Here is a 20,722-nt window from a genome sequence, read left to right on the forward strand (position 1 = left end):
AAATTATAACTTTCTATATATGAACAAAAAACTTTCTATGAACAAAAAAACATTTTTAACATATATATTTAGCAAATTCTAGCCACATACATTACATACACATATACATTATAGCCACATACACATATACATCACATATAAACAAAAAATAAACTAATAAAAATAATAAAAACATATAGCAACATATGAACAAAAACATATAGCCACATACATACACATACATTATATATATATATATGAAAAAAATTAAACTAATAAAAAAAACAGAGTCGGGCAGAGGGGCATGGCGGCAACGGTGGCGCCGGCGGGGCAGGCCAGGGGTGCAGGTGCGCGAGGCAGGGCAGGGGTGCAGGAGCGAGGCAGGTGCTCACAGAGGGGGTGGCGGGGCACGGCGGGCGGCATCGGGGCAGATGGCGTCAAGGGCGGCGGGGACGGCAAAGTTGAGCAGCCTGACGGCGTCGAAGGCGGCGACGACGGTGAGGTGGACCAGCCTGACGGCGTCAGAGGCGACGGCGACAATGAGGAGGAGCAGCCTGACGGCTCGGCGGCGACGGCGACAAGGCAGATCGAGCAGCGGGCGTCGGGCGGAGAAGAAAGGGATGAATTTGGAGAAACTGCTAAGTGCTAGTTATATATGAAGAAAATTGGTCCCGGTTTGTGAAACCAACCGGGACCAATGCCCCCTTTAGTCCCGGTTGGTGCCACCAACCTGGACAAGCGGCGGTCTTTGGTCCCGGTTGGTGGCACCAACCGGGACTAATGCCTCCCCCTTTAGTCCCGGTTGGTGCCACCAACCGGTACCAAAGGACCCTGTGCTGCCCGTGTTGGGGCCAAAGTTTAGTCCCACCTCGCTAGTTGAGAGGGGCGCGCAGTGGTTTATAAGCCCCACTACCGCACCCCTCTCGAGCTCCTCTCCATCGTAGGCTTGCGGGCCTATTTGCTACTGCTTTGCCTGATGGGCCTTCTGGGCCTACTGCGGGCCTGAATCCTGGCCCATAGTGGGGTTTCTAGTCGTATTCAGGCCGTGGGGGCCCAGTAGGAGGCATTTTTTTTGTTTTTTTGTTTTCTTTCTTGCTTTATTTATTTTATTTTGTTTCTACTTACAAAAAAATACTTATTGTTGCTATTTTTAATTATTTTCCAATTTTTTTGTTTTGTTTTCTGCATTATTTATTTGCTTTTGTTTTTTGCTTTATTTTTTAATTCTTTTTGCTTCTAGTTTTAGAAAAATTATAAACTTTATATTAGTGCCATTAGTTTTCAAATTTGAAAACACTTTTTTTGTTTTTTTGTTTTCTTTCTTGCTTTATTTATTTTATTTTATTTTCTACTTACAACAAAATACTTATTGTTGCTATTTTTAATTATTACGAGGGCCGAATCATAAGACATTAAAGCATTTCAAATGAACTAAGAAAAAGTTGAAAGTTGGCATGGTATCATAAATTCACCCACATAGCATGTGCATGTATAAAATGGACAAAGTTGGCATGGTATCATCATAATAGTTGCGGGAGAAAGTCTTCATTTTTTCTTCGCTTGTGTCATTTGTTTATTGCGCCGTAACCATGGATAATCTTCATCGTTTATCAGGATGCTGGGGTCAGCCTTGACTTTGAAGGGAGGAATTTCATGAAACTTTTCATAATCTTCAGACATGTCTGTCTTGCCCTCCACTGCCACGATGTCCCTTTTTCCTGAAAGAACTATGTGGCGCTTTGGCTCATCGTATGATGTATTCGCTTCCTTATCTTTTCTTTTTCTCGGTCTGGTAGACATGTTCTTCACATAGATAACATGTGCCACATCATTGGTTAGGACGAACGGTTCGTCAGTGTACTCAAGATTTTTCAGATCCACTGTTGTCATTCCGTACTGTGGGTCTACCTGTACCCCGCCTCCTGACAGATTGACCCATGTGCTCTTAAACAAAGGGACCTTACAATCATGTCCGTAGTCAAGTTCCCATATGTCCACTATGTTACCATAATATGTGTCCTTTCCCCTCTCGATTGTTGCATCAAAGCGGACACCGCTCTTTTGGTTGGTGCTGTTTTGATCTTGGTCAATCGTGTAAAATGTATTCCCATTTATCTCGTATCCTTTCCAAATCGTAACAGTCGAAGATGGTCCCCTGGACAACAAGTACAGCTCATCACAAACAGTGTTGTCACCTTTGAGACGTGCTTCCAACCAACTGCTGAAAGTCCTGATGTGTTCACATGTAATCCAGTCGTCGCACTGCTTCAGGTGTTTGGAGCGTAGACTGTTCTTGTGTTCATCGACATACGGGGTCACGAAGGTAGAGTTCTATAGAACTGTGTAGCATGCTTGAGACCAAGAATACCCGTCCCTACATATTATTGAGTCCCTTCCAAGCGTGCCTTTTCCAGTCAGTCTCCCCTCATACCGTGATTGAGGGAGACCTATCTTAAGGCCAGGAATGAAGTCAACACAAAACCCGATGACATCCTCTGTTTGATGCCCCATGGAGATGCTTCCTTCTGGCCTAGCGCGGTTACGGATATATTTCTTTAGGACTCCCATGAACCTCTCAAAGGGGTACATATTGTGTAGAAATACGAGGCCCGGAATGACAACCTCATCAACTAGATGAACTAGGACGTGCGTCATGATATTGAAGAAGGATGGTGGGAACACCAGCTCGAAACTGACAAGACATTGCACCACATCACTCCTTAGCCTTGGTATGATTTCTGGATTGATCACCTTCTGAGAGATTGCATTGAGGAATGCACATAGCTTCACAATGGCTAATCGGACGTTTTCCGCTAGAAGCCCCCTCAATGCAACCGGAAGCAGTTGCGTCATAATCACGTGGCAGTCATGAGACTTTAGGTTCTGAAACTTTTTCTCTGACATATTTATTATTCCTTTTATATTCGACGAGAAGCCAGTCGGGACCTTCCACTAGTAGAAAAGGGGGCAATGGTCCAGGCCAGGTCAGCCCATTAGTCCCGGTTCAATCCAGAACCGGGACCAATGGGGGCATTGGACCCGGTTCGTGAGCCCCGGGGGACGGCCGGGCCACGTGGGCCATTGTTCCCGGTTCGGCTGGACCTATTGGTTCCGGTTGGTGGGACGAACCGGCACCAATGCGCCTCGCTCCTGGCCCACCACCATTGGTCCCGGTTGGTGGCGTGAACCGGGACCAAAGGCTGTCTTTTAGTCCCGGTTCGTGGCACGAACCGGGACCAATTAGTTGCCTATATCTACCCCTCGCCCGCATGCAGAGCACTCCTAGTGCTCTGTTTTTCGTGGCCGGCGAGGGGAGAGCTTTGTGGTGCTCTAGCTCACCTCCTATGCACACGAGGTGTTTGATGGAATGCCCGAGCCACACTACTTAAGCTTTCTCCTCTCCAAGCTCGACCTCCAAGCTCCATTTTCCTCAATATTTGTCTAGGTTTAGCGGTCCGTCACGTCCCGTCCCCGTCTTCATCGCCGTCGATCGCCCGCGCCTATCTCATCGCTGGCACCACTGTGGTGAGCCTCTTGTTCCTATCTTCTTTCTGAAAGAAAAAAAATTCTTACTTGTATATTTATATAGATACTTGTATAATTTTCTTACTTTTATTATTGCATCTTATATAGTGCGATGGTTTTGGTATCCGCCCCCGTCGGCCCTCGTCCTGTCTATGATTCGGATGTGGTATATATTATCTTTTCATAACTATTGGTTCATTTATTGTTTATGACAATTATGCCGACCAACGTGACATAGATTTTATTTATCTAGGAGGTTGTTGAACCGGAAATTCCAACCGACCCTATTGTTGAGAGGTTAAATTTAGTTGAAGAAGAAAACAATTTGTTGAAGGAAAAAATTAGAAAAATTGAGGAGGAGAAGATGATATTGGAGTTGCATGTTGCGGATGTCGTCGATGATCACAAGATCAAGATGGATGCAATGCGCTTGAAGATTAGAAAGATTAGAAAATATGCCATTCATACCGAGGCTTGGTATCATTATGTCGTTGGATCAGTTGTTACATTGGTTGCGATTATGATCGCATTTGTTTTCGCATTGAAATGTTTTACATAGTTTCAGTGTATGGTTTAATTAATTTAGATGCTCTGCAGAGCTTTATGTTGTTAGATGAGAACTATGTATGTACTTTGGTTTTAATGTGATGATGAACTTCTATTAATTTGGTCACTTAATTATCTATTCATGATGTTCTATAATGATTTTTGACACACTTAATTATATATAATGCACGCAGATGAACCGGCAATGGATGTACCGTTCAAGACACACCTCCGAGTACATTAAGGGCGTGCATGATTTTCTCGAAGTGGCTGAGGCAAACAAGCAGAATGGTTTTATGTGTTGTCCATGCCCTATATGTGGGAATACGAAGTCTTACTCTGACCGGAAAATCCTCCACACCCACCTGCTTTACAAGGGTTTCATGCCACACTATAGTGTTTGGACGAGCCATGGAGAAATAGGGGTTATGATGGAAGACGGTGAAGAAGAAGAGTACGATGACAACTATGTGCCCCCTGAATACGGTGATGCTACTGAACATCAAGAGGAACCAGACGATGTGCATGATGATGCTGCAACGGGCGAAGCTGCTGAAGATCAAGAGGAACCAGACGATGTGCCCGATGATGATGATCTCCGCCGGGTCATTGTCAATGCAAGGAGGCAATGTGAAAGTCAAAAAGAGAAGCTGAAGTTCGATCGCATGATAGAGGACCACAAAAAAGGGTTGTACCCCAATTGCGAAGATGGCAACACAATTTGAGAAGGCAGAGAATGCTGTGCCTGACAAAGAATTTGAGAAGCTACTGAAAATATTGAAGAAGAAGCTTCCAAAGGATAATGAATTGCCCGACAGTACATACGCAGCAAAGAAGGTCATATGCCCTCTAGGAATGGAGGTGCAGAAGATACATGCATGCCCTAATGACTGCATCCTCTTCCGCGATGCGTACAAGGATCTGAACGCATGCCCGGTATGCGGTGCATTACGGTATAAGATCAGACGAGATGACCCTGGTGATGTTGATGGCGAGCCCCCCAGGAAGAGGGTTCCTGCGAAGGTGATGTGGTATGCTCCTATAATACCACGGTTGAAACGTCTGTTCAGAAACAGAGAGCATGCCAAGTTGATGCGATGGCATAGTGAGGACCGTAAGAAAGACGGGAAGTTGAGAGCACCCACTAACGGGTCGCAGTGGAGAAAAATCAAGAGAAAGTACTGGGATGAGTTTGCAAGTGAGCCAAGGAACGTATGGTTTGCTTTAAGCGTGGATGGCATTAATCCTTTCGGGGAGCAGAGCAGCAATCACAGCACCTGGCCCGTGACTCTATGTATGTATAACCTTCCTCCTTGGATGTGCATGAAGTGGAAGTTCATTATGATGCCAGTTTTCATCCAAGGCCCTAAGCAACTCAGCAACGACATTGATGTGTACCTAAGGCCATTAGTTGAAGAACTTTTACAGCTATGGAATGGAAACAGTGTACATACGTGGGATCAGCACAAACAGGAGGAATTTAACCTAAAGGTGTTGCTGTTCGTGACCATCAATGATTGGTCCGCTCTCAGTAACCTTTCAGGACAAACAAACAAGGGATACCATGCATGCACGCACTGTTTACTTGACACGGATAGTATATACCTGGCAAGTTGCAGGAAGAATGTGTACCTGGGCCATCGTTGATTTCTTCCGACCAACCATCAATGTCGAAAGAAAGGCAAGCATTTCAAAGGTGAGGCAGATCACCGGAAGAAGCCCGCCATGCGTATCGGTGATCACGTACTTGCTATGGTCAATGATTTACACGTAATCTTTGGAAAGGTTCCCGGTGGACTAGCTGTTTCGAGTGACGCTGGGGGACACGCACCCATGTGGAAGAAGAAATCTATATTTTGGGACCTACCCTACTGGAAAGACCTAGAGGTCCGCTCTTCGATCGACGTGATGCACGTGACGAAGAACCTTTGCATGAACCTGCTAGGCTTCTTGTGCGTGTATGGGAAGACAAAAGATACAGCTGAGGCACGGGAGGACCTACAACGTTTGCACGAAAAAGACGGCATGCCTCCAAAGCAGTATGAAGGTCCTGCCAGCTATGCTCTTACCAAAGAAGAGAAGGAAATCTTCTTTGAATGCCTGCTTAGTATGAACGTCCCGACTGACTTCTCATCTAATATAAAAGGAATAATAAATATGGCAGAGAAAAAGTTTCAGAACCTAAAGTATCATGAATGCCACGTGAGTATGACGCAACTGCTTCCGGTTGCATTGAGGGGGCTTCTACCGAAAAACGTCCGATTAGCCATTGTGAAGCTATGTGCATTCCTCAATGCAATCTCTCAGAAGGTGATTGATCCAGAAATCATACCAAGGCTAAGGAGTGATGTGGTGCAATGTCTTGTTAGTTTCGAGCTGGTGTTCCCACCATCCTTCTTCAATATCATGACGCACGTCCTAGTTCATCTAGTTGACGAGATTATCATTCTGGGCCCCGTATTTCTACACAATATGTACCTCTTTGAGAGGTTCATGGGAGTCCTAAAGAAATATGTCCGTAACCGCGCTAGGCCAGAAGGAAGCATCTCCATGGGCCATCAAAAAGAGGATGTCATCGGGTTTTGTGTTGACTTCATTCCTGGCCTTAAGAAGATAGGTCTCCCTAAATCGCGGTATGAGGGGAGACTGACTGGAAAAGGCACGCTTGGAAGGGACTCAATAATATGCAGGGACGGATATTCTTGGTCTCAAGCACACTACACAGTTCTACAGAACTCTACCTTGGTGACCCAGTATGTCGATGAAGACAAGAACAGTCTGCGCTCTAAACACCCGGAGCAGTGCGATGAATGGATTACATGTGAACACATCAGGACTTTCAGCAGTTGATTGGAAGCACGTATTAGAGGTGACAACACTAATTGTGATGAGATGTACTTGTTGTCCAGGGGACCATCTTTGACTGTATTGATTTGGAAAGGATATGAGATAAATGGGAATACATTTTACACGATTGACCAAGATCAAAAGAGCACCAACCAAAACAGCGGTGTCCTTTTTGATGCAACAATCGAGAGGGGAAATGACACATATTATGGTTACATAGTGGACATATGGGAACTTGACTACGGACATGATTTTAAGGTCCCTTTGTTTAAGTGCAAATGGGTCAATCTGTCAGGAGGCGGGGTATAGGTAGACCCACAGTACGGAATGACAACAGTGGATCTGAAAAATCTTGGGTACACTGACGAACCGTTCGTCCTAGCCAATGATGTGGCACAGGTTATCTATGTGCAGGACATGTCTACCAGACCGAGAAAGAGAAAAGATAAGGAAGCGAATACATCATACGATGAGCCAAAGCGCCACATAGTTCTTTCAGGAAAAAGGGACATCGTGGGAGTGGAGGACAAGACAGACATGTCTGAAGATTATGAAAAGTTTCATGAAATTCCTCCCTTCAAAGTCAAGGCTGACCCAGCATCCTGATAAACGATGAAGATTATCCATGGTTACGGCGCAATAAGCAAATGACACAAGCGAAGAAAAAGTGAAGACTTTCTCCCGCAACTATTATGATGATAGCATGCCAACTTTGTAACTGACGAGTATAATACCATTGTCCGTTTTGTACATGCACATGCTATGTGGGTCAATTTATGATACCATGCCAACTTTCAACTTTTTTAGAGTTCATTTGAAATGCTTTAATGTCTTATGGTTCGGCCCTTGTAATAATTAAAAATAGCAACAATAAGTATTTTGTTGTAAGTAGAAACAAAATAAAATAAATAAAGCAAGTAAGAAAACAAAAAAACAAAAAAAGTGTTTTCAAATTTGAAAACTAATGGCACTAACAGAAAGTTTATAATTTTCCTAAAACTAAAAGCAAAAACAATTAAAAATAAAGAAAAAAACAAAAGAAAATAAATAATGCAGAAAACAAAACAGAAAAACAACAATAAGTATTTGGTTGTAAGTAGAAACAAAATAAAATAAATAAAGCAAGAAAGAAAACAAAAAAACAAAAAAGTGTTTTCAAATTTGAAAACTAATGGCACTAACAGAAAGTTTATTATTTTCCTAAAACTAAAAGCAAAAACAATTAAAAAATAAAGCAAAAAGAAAAGAAAATAAATAAAGCAGAAAACAAAACAAAAAAACTGGAAAAATAAATAAATATAGCAACAATAAGTAAAGAAAACAAAAAAAATGCCTCCTACTGGGCCCCCACGGCCTGAATACGACATGAAACCCTACTATGGGCCAGGATTCAGGCCCGCAGTAGGCCCACAAGGCCCATCAGGCAAAGCAATAGAAAGTAGGCCCGAAAGCCTGCGGTGGAGAGGACCTCGAGAGGGGTGCGGCAGTGGGGCTTATAAACCACTGCGCGCCCCTCTCAACTAGCGAGGTGGGACTAAACTTTGGCCCCGAGGCGGGCAGCACAGGGGCCTTTGGTCCCGGTTGGTGGCACCAACCGGGACTAAAGGGGGAGGCATTAGTCCCGGTTGGTGCCACCAACCGGTACCAAAGGCCGCCGGTTCCCGCCCTTTGGGCTGCCAAAAAAGAGGCCTTCGTTCCCGGTTGGTGGCACCAACCGGGACTAAAGGGTGCATTAGTCCCGGTTGGTGCCACCAACCGGGACAAAAGGGTTTGCTATATAAGCAACACTTCGCAGTTTTCGGCCAAATCGCCCACTTCTCCCCGGACGCCCCCTGCTCCTCCTCGTCGCCGTCGCCGCCCGGCGCCCCTGCTCCACCTTGCCGTCGCCGCCGCCACCGATGCCATCAGGCTGCTCGCCTGAGCCGTCGCCGCCGCCCCCTGTGAGCATAGCCTGCTCCCGCGCCCCTCCCGTCCCGCGCCCCTGCGCGGCCACCGCGCGCCGCCCCTGTCCCTGCACGGCCGCCGCGCCGCCGCCCCTGCCCTGCGCGGCCGGCGCGCACCGCCCCTGTCCTGCGCGGCCGGCGCGCACCGCCCCTGTCCTGCGCGGCCGCCGCCCCGCCACCCCTGCCCTGCGCAGCCGCCGCGCGCCGCCCCGCCGCCCCTGCAATTTCCGTAGCAATTTTTTGCATTTTTTTTGTGTATATGTGTTTGTATGTGTATATATATATATATGTGTACATGTTCATAGTATTTTTTTCATAAGTGTATTTTTTTTGTTCATTGCATTTTTTTCATATATATAATGTATATATGTATGTGGTAGCTATATATATGATGAATGGATGTGGCTATATATGTATGTATGAATATAATGTTCATAGCATTTTTTTTGTTTATATATGTTTTTTCATATATGTATTAATTTATTATTTAGATTGTTAGTAGATATCGATTTTAGGTTATTGCATTTTAGGTTAGTGTAGAGGAGAAAGTAAAATAAGGAAAAGGAAGAAAAGAGGAAGAAGGAAGAAGGAAGAAAGAAGAAGAAAAGAATGAGAGGAAAAAGGAAAATAAGAAGAGGAAGAATAGGAGAGGAAGAAGAGGAGAAATAAATAAGAAGAGGAAAAAAGAAGAAAAAGAAGAGGAGAAGAAGAAAGGAATAGAGGAGAAGAAGAAAAAATAGAAAAAAAATTCTATTTTTTCTTCTTCTCCTCTATTCCTTTCTTCTTCTCCTCTTTTTTTTTCTTCTTCTTCTTCCTTCTTCCTTCTTCCTCTTTTCTTCCTTTTCCTTAATTACTTTCCTTTCTCGTCGTTGTCGATATAACCCCCTCGAGATAACTTCGACATGAGGGGCGGTCGATATATATACCCCCTCTCGACCGTGATAACTTATACAACGGCAGCACCCCCCTCGGCCCTCTCGCTCGACCAAAACTCTCGAGGACACCCAAACCCTAGAGAGAAAACGATGTTGGTCTCCTACCCCCTCCCGCCGTGCCCCTACCCGACAAATTAACTCTCTTGAGGCCATCCAAATTTACCAAGTTAAAAGAGCGTTGTCGTCGAGGCCACCCCAAACCCTTGAAGCGTGGTTGTGTCGAGGCGACCCCAAACCCTAGAGAAGCAGCGTCGAGGCCACTAACATGATTCCTTATTGTGATTAGCTAGCTAGTTCTACGTTTGTCACTAATATATATATATATATATATATATATATATATATATATATATATATATATCCATCTGTACCATGTTTGAATAATAATTGACATGTTGTAAATATTTGCAGAAACTATGGAGCACTCCCGAGACGAAGAAACAGAAGCGATATTGGGGGACATAATCGCAAATGGAAGGGATGAAGTTGCGTCATTTCTCCTCAACACCGTTGGTCAGCTGGAAGAACTGGGTGAAGAAGAGGGCCATGTTCATGATGGCTTCGGCCCATTAATGCCGGTACAAGAAGAGGACTATGTTCATGATGGCTCCGGTGACACAATGGAGGTACAAGAAGGAGACCGTGCTGACTGCTCCGGTGACCGAACCGAGCCCGGCCAGGTATATATATATATTAGTTAAGCCCGTGCTGACTAGTTAATTGATGCTTCTATTGTTTTGGTATATGCACACATATTAATTACTCTCGTCTTTCTTCCTTATAATTTCTAGCCCTACGGATCGAGCACAACTTCGGTAAGGAGACGAGGCCCGAAGAAAAAGTTGAGTTTGGATGAAAAGTTTGAGATCACAGAAATCGCGCCCGACGGCGAACCGATTGAACCCATCCGGACAAGGAAGGCATTTTCTGCTCAGTGCGGGGCTCTTGTTAGGGAAAAGATCCCGATCAGCATCCAGCAATGGTATAAGCCTAAGGAGGAAGACCCTGAGGTGTCTTATGTCAATGATATGCAGAAAGAATATCTTTGGACGGAGCTGAAGGCAAATTTCACCCTACCGCCAGAGGAGGATCCGGAGAATCCAGTTAAAGAGCAATTAATCAAGTCTTGTGCTCTTAAGAAGATGACAACCCTAATGAGGAGGTGGAGGAAAGAGCTGAACCAGTTTGTCGAGAAAAAAAGACACCAGAATTCATCGGCAAATATGAGAAGATCAAAGATCACTGGCCTGCATTTGTGGCCCACAAGACATCGGAAAAGAGTAAGAAGATGTCAGAGACAAACAAGAAAAATGCTGCGAAGAAGAAGCTTCGCCATCACACGGGGTCAGGTGGCTACCTCAAAGCCCGGCGTAAGTGCTCCAAGGCTGGGCATGATCTGCTTGAAAAAGGGATCGAACCAGAGACAATGTACTGGCCAGACCGTTTCCGGACTTGGTTCTTCGGGGCTGGCGGAACCTTGGACCCTGTAACAGGGTTGTGCCAGTGGAGGGACGAGCAACTGGAAGTACCAGTCAAGAACCTTCGACACTATATTGATGCAGCGCAGCGAGGGACGTTCCTTCCAAACAGGGAGAAGGACGAGCTCACAATGGCCCTTGGGAATCTTGAGCACCCTGGACGGACGCGAGGCACGCCAGGCTCCATTCCATGGAAGGTTGGTTTTCCGGACGCAGGGGGTTACAAAACCCACGAGAGGAGGAAGAAACTGGAGCAGGACCAACTGCAGGCGCTGCACGAAAGGGTAATGGGGCTAGAGGATCGAGAAGAGGAACGAGAAGCAGCAGATCGTAGCATGCCAAAGCTTCCCCCGAAGCTACCCCTCCATCTCAGCGGAGAGGCAGCGTGGCTTCCACCGAGCTGCTTCAGCCGGAGCATGTCTTGACGGCTCCTGCCAGCTATCCCATGGATGGTATCACGGAGTCTCAAAATTGCCACATTATGGCGCGATGGATGAATTTGAAGGTCAAGGCGGTTGTTGGCCAAGTTTATCCTAGTGGACCCGGCACAACTTATCACTGCCAGCCGATTCCAGAAGGATATGCTAAGGTGATGGTGGATGAAATAACGGAGGGATTTGAGGACCTCCCGCTTGAGCACCCTACCGGTGAAGGGGAGACTAGGCTGGGTTGTGCTCTGAAGACTCCATGCCTATGGCGGAAGGAGCTCATCAACCTTCTGAACTGGACACCTCCGCCTCCTCCTCCTGCTCCGGCGAGTCAGGGCACTCCGCCTCCTCCACCACCTCCTCCTCCGGCAAGTGATGATCAGGGCACGCGTGGCGGCACTCCGCCTCCTTCTCCGCTTGTGCCGGCGCTCCCGAGCAGCCAGCAGCCTCCTCCTCCGCCTCGCCAGCAAGGGTGGAAGAGACCCGCCGCCGCCCCGGCTGCTCCGGCGCGTCGTACCCCTTCTCCTCCGCCTCGTAAGCAAGCACGAAAGAAGACAGACGCCGCAGCCGCTCCGTCTGCTCCGGCATCTAGCAGCACAACCAGAGGCGGGAGGCAATACAAATACGGTCCATCTCTCAAGCCTCTAGAGAAGTTACCATACGAGAGGTCCGAGGAGGAAAACGATACGATTGTGCAGACCCACGTGAAGGAGTTCTTTGAAGGGGTGAAAGCAAAGAGACATCCACCTCCGGAGGAGAAGGTAGATCCGGTGAAAGCAAAGCGCACTATCGATGCCCTGAGGAGACCACCAAAGTCTCCGCCGAGAACCAACTATGAGTGCATTACTAAATAGACATATCTCCAAGCCCAGCGGTCGGGAACTACTGTCAGTGCTAAAAGGTCAAAAGAATGAGCAAAGGGGAAAAAATTGCCTAGCTCGGCGAACAAGCACAGCAATCGTGCCCCCCGCTCAATGTGTCTAATGCTCCGGGGACGGTGGTCGGTTATGGCAATCTTGAAGATTACCTGCCTGACGATGCACTTCCTGATTTCTTGGAGGTGGACGAACACAGATACGAGTACGGGAAGCCTCTCGTCAAAGATGAAAAATCTCTGACAACAATGATGCAAAGATTCCATAATTGGTACATGGAAACTAATGGTCTTTTGCTACTGTCTGTGAGTACTATTTCTGTCATTAAGTCTCTATATATAGCTCGACTCTTTCATTTCATGTATTTATAATTAATTATCCTCAATATATTATGCAGATTGAAGATCGTTGAGTGCAAAAAACAAGAAATTTATGATATTGGGTTCATTAACACAAATATCATAGATGAATTTCTGGTTAAAAAGGACATCAAAGAGGCCGAGGACAACGTGCTACAATCGTTGATCAAAAATCAAAACAAAGATACTATACTCTTTTCTTACAACAACAAGTGAGTGTTACTGTCGTGTGCATATTCAGTTTCCCTTATTACTCGAGCGAGGTTATAGTAATGTAATTGATGAGTTATGCATGCGTGCGCAGGTACCACTATATTATTCTGGAGATTAAGCTTGAGCGTAGACTAGTAACCGTCTTAGACTCGAGACGGAAAGATCCCAAATCCTATGCGGACATGACTGAAATGCTCAGCAAGTAAGTTCAATCGATCATTATCGCACCATATCGGCAACTTTTTGTTCATTTCCTGATATCTCAAGTAATAATAATTATTTTCTTTGTCTTGCAGGGTTTGGAAACAGTTCACCGCAGAAGCTCCGGGACTGCCGAATGAGCTGCGATATACATACCTGAAAGTAAGTACTACTGGCTAGCTAGTTGCGCGCATCTCCCGTTGATTCTATAGCTATACTTTCATCAATGCCATTTATAATGCTTCATTATCAGTTTGATTGATCTCTATTTCTTGTAAAGTGCTTGTGGCAGGAAGAAGGGAATGATTTCTGTGGATACTACGTGTGCGAGTTCATCCACAACGCGACTTTGAAAAACAATCGGGGCTAAGACAATATGAAGTGCGTAAGCAATAATATTCACAATTTCATTTTATCACACCATCATTTCTGTTGAGTTTCATTCATATATATGTATTAATTAACCCTCTTCTTCAAATTAGACGTGGCAGATGCGGAATGAACTCCTAGAACCAGATCGCATGAAAGCAATTCAAGACGAATTGGCGGGATTCTTTCTTGACCACGTCATCAATAAAGCCGGAGAATACCATGTGGAAATTGATTTCAATTGCTAGGGGATTGTAATTAAGAGATCTTATACATATTGTACATGTATGTAGCCAGTAGCGTCAGATACATGATATACAAAAACTTGTTGTTCGACCAATCTCTCGGAGAAGGAGAGGTCGATCGATCACTTCTGTCGGTATGCATGACGAACTTCTGTGCTGAATGGTTCTCTCGATCACTTATGTATATATAGTACGTAGCGTCGACCAAGCACGGACATAAGAGAGGACACTTCTCTCTATTAATTAGCTAGCTAACACAATATATGAAACACCTAAATTAACCCCCCAAAACCCCCAACCCCCCCCTCCTTTCAACAAAAATAACAAAAACCCCAGCCACTGGAATGCTGACGCGTGGATGCCTTTTGGTCCCGGTTGGAGCCACCAACGGGGACCAAAGGCCCCATGACTGGGCTCGGCGCACAGGGCCACGTGGAGGAACATTGGTCCGGTTCGTGTTTGAACCGGGACTAATGGGTGGAGGTATTAGTAACGACCCATTAGTCCCGGTTCATAAACCGGGACTAAAGGCCCTTACGAACCAGGACTATTAGATGTTTTTCTACTAGTGTTCATACTAAGCAGGCATTCAAAGAAGATTTCCTTCTCTTCTTTGGTAAGAGCATAGCTGGCAGGACCTTCATACTGCTTTGGAGGCATGCCGTCTTTTTCGTGCAAATGTTGCAGGTCCTCCCGTGCCTCAACTGTATCTTTTGTCTTCCCATACACGCCCAAGAAGCCTAGCAGGTTCACGCAAAGGTTCTTCATCACGTGCATCACATCGATCGAAGAGCGGACCTCTAGGTCTTTCCAGTAGGGTAGGTCCCAAAATATAGATTTCTTCTTCCACATGGGTGCGTGTCCCCCAGCGTCACTCGGAACAGCTAGTCCGCCGGGACCCTTTCCAAAGATTACGTGTAAATCATGGACCATAGCAAGTACGTGATCACCGGTACGCATGGCGGGCTTCTTCCGGTGATTTGCCTCGCCTTTGAAATGCTTGCCTTTCTTTCGACATTGATGGTTGGTCGGAAGAAATCGACGATGGCCCAGGTACACATTATTCCTGCAGCTTCCCAGTTATATACTATCGGTGTCAAGTAAACAGTGCGTGCATGTGTGGTATCCCTTGTTTGTCTGTCCTGAAAGGTTACTGAGAGCGGGCCAATCGTTGATGGTCACGAACTGTAACGCCTTTAGGTGAAATTCTTCCTGTTTGTGCTCATCCCACGTACGTACAATGTTTCCATTCCACAGTTATAAAAGTTCTTCAACTAATGGCCTTAGGTACACATCAATGTCGTTGCCGGGTTGCTTAGGGCCTTGGATGAGAACTGGCATCATAATGAACTTCCGCTTCATGCACATCCAAGGAGGAAGGTTATACATACATAGAGCCACGGGCCAGGTGTTGTGATTGCTGCTCTGCTCCGAAAGGATTAATGCCATCCGTGCTTAAAGAAAACCATACATTCCTTGGGTCACTTGCAAACTCATCCCAGTACTTTCTCTCGATTTTTCTCCACTACGACCCGTCAGCGGGTGCTCTCAACTTCCCGTCTTTCTTACGGTCCTCACCGTGCCATCACATCAACTTGGCATGCTCTCCATTTCCGAAGAGACGTTTCAACCGTGGTATTATAGGAGCATACCACATCACCTTCGCAGGAACCCTCTTCCTGGGGGGCTCGCCGTCAACATCACCAGGGTCATCTCGTCTGATCTTATACCGTAATGCACCTCATACCGGGCATGCGTTCAGATCCTTGTACGCACCGCGGTAGAGGATGCAGTCATTAGGGCATGCATGTATCTTCTGCACCTCCAATCCTAGAGGGCATACGACCTTCTTTGTTGCGTATGTACTGTCGGGCAATTCGTTATCCTTTGGAAACTTTTCTTCAATATTTTCAGTAGCTCCTCAAATCCTTTGTCAGGCACAACATTCTCTGCCTTTCACTGCAGCAATTCCAGTACGGTACCGAGCTTTGTGTTGCCATCTTCGCAATTGGGGTACAACCCTTTCTGTGGTCCTCTAACATGCGATCGAACTTCAGCTTCTCCTTTTGACTTTTGCATTGCGTCCTTGCATCGACAATGACCCGGCGGAGATCATCATCATCGGGCACATCGTCTGGTTCCTCTTGATCTTCAGCAGCTTCGCCTGTTGCAGCATCATCGTGCACATCGTCTGGTTTCTCTTGATCTTCAGTAGCATCACCGTATTCAGGGGGCACATAGTTGTCATCGTACTTTTCTTCTTCGCCGTCTTCCATCATAACACTTATTTATCTCTGCCTCGTCCAAACATTATAGTGTGGCATGAAACCCTTGTAAAGCAGGTGGGTGTGAAGGATTTTCCGGTCAGAGTAAGACTTCGTATTCCCACATATAGGGCTTGGACAACACATAAAACCATTCTGCTTGTTTGCCTCAGCCACTTCAAGAAAATCATGCACGCCCTTAATGTACTCGGAGGTGTGTCTTGAACCGTACATCCATTGCCGGTTCATCTGCGTGCATTATATATAATTAAGTGTGTCAAAAATCATTACAGAACATCATGAATAGATAATTAAGTGACCAAATTAATAGAAGTTCATCATCAAATTAAAACCAAAGTACATACATAGTTCTCATCTAACAACATAAAGCTCTGCAGAGCATCTAAATTAATTAAACCATACATTGAAACTATGTAAAACATTTCAATGCGAAAACAAATGCAATCATAATCACAACCAATGTAACAACTGATCCAACGGCATAATGATACCAAGCCTCGGTATGAATGGCATATTTTCTAATCTTTCTAATCTTCAAGCGCATTGCATCCATCTTGATCTTGTGATCATCGACGACATCCGCAACATACAACTTCAATATCATCTTCTCCTCCTCAATTTTTCTAATTTTTTCCTTTAAGAAATTGTTTTCTTCTTCAACTAAATTTAACCTCTCGACAATAGGGTCGGTTGAAATTTCTGGTTCAACAACCTCCTAGATAAATAAAATCTATGCCACGTTGGTCGGCATAATTGTCATAAACAATAGATGAACCAATAGTTATGAAAAGGTAATATATACCACATACGAATCATAGACAGGACGAGGGCCGATGGGGGCGGATACCAAAACCATCGCACTATATAAGATGCAATAATAAAAGTAAGAAAATTATAGAAGTATCTATATAAACATACAAGTAAGAATTTTTTTTTCCTTTCAGAAAGAAGATAAGAACAAGAGGCTCACCACGATGGTGCCGACGACGAGATCGGCGCGGGCGATCGACGGCGGTGAAGACGGGGACGGGACGTGACAGACCGCTAAACCTAGACAAATATTGAGGAAAATGGAACTTGGAGGTCGAGCTTGGAGAGGAGAAAGTTTAAGTAGTGTGGCTCGAGCATTCCATCGAACACCTCGTGTGCATAGGAGGTGAGCTAGAGCACCATAAAGCTCTCTCCTCGCCGGCCACGAAAAACAGAGCAGTTGGAGTGCTCTGCTCGCGGGCGAGGGATATATATAGGCAATTAATTGGTCCCGGTTCGTGGCAAGAACCGGGACTAAAGGGCAGCCTTTGGTCCCGGTTCAGGCCAACAACCGGGACCAATGATGGTGGGCCAGGAGCGAGGCACATTGGTCCCGGTTCGTCCCACCAACCGGGACCAAAAGGTCCAGAGAACCGGGACCAATGGCCCCCGGGGCTCACGAACCGGGTCCAATGCCCCATTGGTCCCCGTTCTGAATTGAACCGCGACTAATGGGCTGACCTGGTCTGGACCATTGCCCCTTTTTCTACTAGTGAGGGCATGCCCCGCGGCCTGTCAAGCGCTGCTGCCTCCTGGAGCAGTAAGCCCAATGCAACACCCTTCCGATGCGCGTAGCCATCTGCCCGGATCAGGCACATATGCACCGCTGCATGCGATGGCTCCAGAAAGCGCCGTTGACGGCTGGCCACTTCCGATCCACCAGTGCCAGCACCACAGCATCTCGTCTTCCACCTCCACAGGGCACCTCCGCGCTCATCCGCCGTCGTGCATCTCCGCACAGTTGCACCTTAACTACATGCCTCCTCTACCCTCCGTGTTTGGCAAGACGGGCGCCGCCACCACCAGCCTTAGGGTGAACTAGGCTATGGTTACGGAGGGCCTCCGGAGCCGCCGTGCGGGGTGACCCACGAGGGACGTTTCGGTTATGTTCTAACTAATGACCTGTTATCGCAACTTGCGGTTAGCTTATGTTCTCTCAGAGAGGAGACGACAACCCAGAGGTTGCTGCAAGTATTTGTCAGTAACAATTCAGACACATGCGATACGTTTGTCGGTAACCATTCAAAAAAAAAGATGATCTGTTAACTAGGTCCAGTACGGACACATGTAAACATAAAAAACTTCTGGTCATGTCCACGCCTGAGTGACAAGGATATTGAAGGCATGAGAGAGAGCGTAATTTTTATTCTTTAACTTAGTTTTGCATCGGCGCACATAGGTGCTCCAGTTCCCTGTTTTTGCAATTTGGCTACGCGCTCACAAAGTACAGTAGATCGCTATTTGGCCAACCTCGTGGCCACCCTAAGGTCCTCATGGTCACCCTAAGGTCCTCATGGTCCCCTGCCGCCAAGAGCTCCCAATCGATTCCTCGTGGATGTAGTTTGTTCATGAGAAGAGGGTGAAGCATTGGGGATCACACAACCTTAGCCCAGTTCAAAGCTTCTTTACGAGAAGGAAAACAGGTGTGCTTTTTAAATCCACCGGCGGGTGTTGATATCACGATTTTAAATCGTGGACGATTTGGCTGCGATTGCCCATGAGAAATCAACCCGCTATTTGCATACAGTTCAAAATCGGCGGATATTGCTGGAGATCCCGCGATTTTTGCAAGTGTTTGATGTTCACAATACTACCGCTGTGGAGTACTAGACAGTTAGTTTTTCCTCAATTTGTCTATTTTAAAGCCGGTCACTATACCTGTCATCATTAGCCAAAGCAGAACATGTTTTCTTTTCAACAAGGGAAGTACCCTTTGTAGTGATCATACACTACTGGAATCGCCGTTTATGCAGAGCACATTTTCAACTTGGCGAAATATTCAGCAAGTGCCAAACTCGGCGCAGCGCACTCGGCTGGATGGGCCTGACAATCATTAATACTGTCGAGTGCATTCCATCGAGAAATCAGTGACTATAAGCAACGTTTGCCGAGTTTCGTTCTGAAACAACCCGGCGAAACAGACCGTTAGACTGAATGTGCCGTTAACGGAAGTGCCACGTGGCACAAATATTCGCCGACTTTTGACAGATGAAACTCGGTGAAGCCTCACCAATAGAAATAATCCACGTGGCTGAACACATTGCCCAGCACAAAATATCTGTCGGGTTCATTATTCAGCAGAACTGGGCAATCTGTTTGCCGAATTACACAATCAGAAAATATCTAACAGATTATGTCAGTTTCCTTTGTATTTCTTGGAAGAATTTGTTGTTATAGTTTCAGTCCGTATATCGACAGAGATGCTGCTTGTTTTATCCTTGAGATGGCAAGATGCTCGCCACTGACCAGGAGCCGTGCTGGCTTTGCCTAGGTGACGGACGGAAGGCTTTGAAAGAAAGATGCAACCAGGTTCCCGGAGCGGGTGGAGGACAAACACTCACGACCATAGATGTGCACTTTTTTGGGGAACCACATCATTCCTTTTCATTCTCCTACTTCTTTTATCTGCTCCATCGTCGATCGATCTAAACACTAGTAGAAAAGGGGGCATCAGTCCCGGTTGGTAAGGCCCTTTAGTCCCGGTTTTTGAACCGGGACTAAAGGACCGTTACTAATGCCTTCCACCTTTAGTCCCGGTTCAAACTGGATCTAGGACTAAAGGTCGCGGCCACGTGGAGCTCACCAACCGGGACTAAAGGAAATTTTATGATTTTTTTTTGAATTTTTTTTTGAATTTTTTTATTTTCAAATTTCTGAATTATTTTAACCTCTAATCTCTAATCACCACCCCTCATCACTGCTCAATTTATCCTTTAATCTCTAATTACCCCTCCTCATTCCTAATCATCCAACTTCCCGAACGGTCACCCATCCTCCCACTCCCCCAGCCTGAGCACGCTTAACTTTCGAGTTCTATCCTCCCTCGTTTCCAAGTTTACACTTGTTGTTTTCCTAACAATAGTAAGATGTCAATCCTATTAACCCTCAGGAATTTTGCGTGAGCATGAAGTGACACATTTCATTGTTTGAGTTTGAAACTATTGTTTTAAAACACAATAATTATTTAGTAACACTAATATTTCTTGAATAATTAGTTTGACCATTGTTTGACCATTGGTTGACCACAGTTTGACCAAAATTGAAAATAACTGAAATAATTTTTTAGTAACACTAATATTCTAGAATAATTAGTTTGACCATTATTTGACCATTGTTTGACCATAGTTTGAATTTTTTTCGATTTTTTCCACTCTTAAAAGCCCCGTAACTTTTTCCTGTTAGGTTTTTGAGGATTTTGAAAATGTTTAACGGGGTTCCCCCGGTTAAATTTGGATGTAACTTTTCGAGTAGATGATTTTTCATATAAAAAACTTTTTCATCCGAGTCGGTATGCAAAAGTTATGCCCATTTTACTAAATTCTAGAGAGATTTTGCAAATAAAGTCAAAATTCACATTTGCAAATTTTCCCAACAACTAGACCACATATCACATGGGAAACTTATATATTTTTTATTTTTTTGACATTTTCATCATTTTCTTTTATTTTTTTTAAAACTGAAAAG

This window comes from Triticum dicoccoides, chromosome 1B, assembly GCF_002162155.2.
Source record: "Triticum dicoccoides isolate Atlit2015 ecotype Zavitan chromosome 1B, WEW_v2.0, whole genome shotgun sequence".
NCBI classification, from domain to species: Eukaryota; Viridiplantae; Streptophyta; class Magnoliopsida; order Poales; family Poaceae; genus Triticum; species Triticum dicoccoides.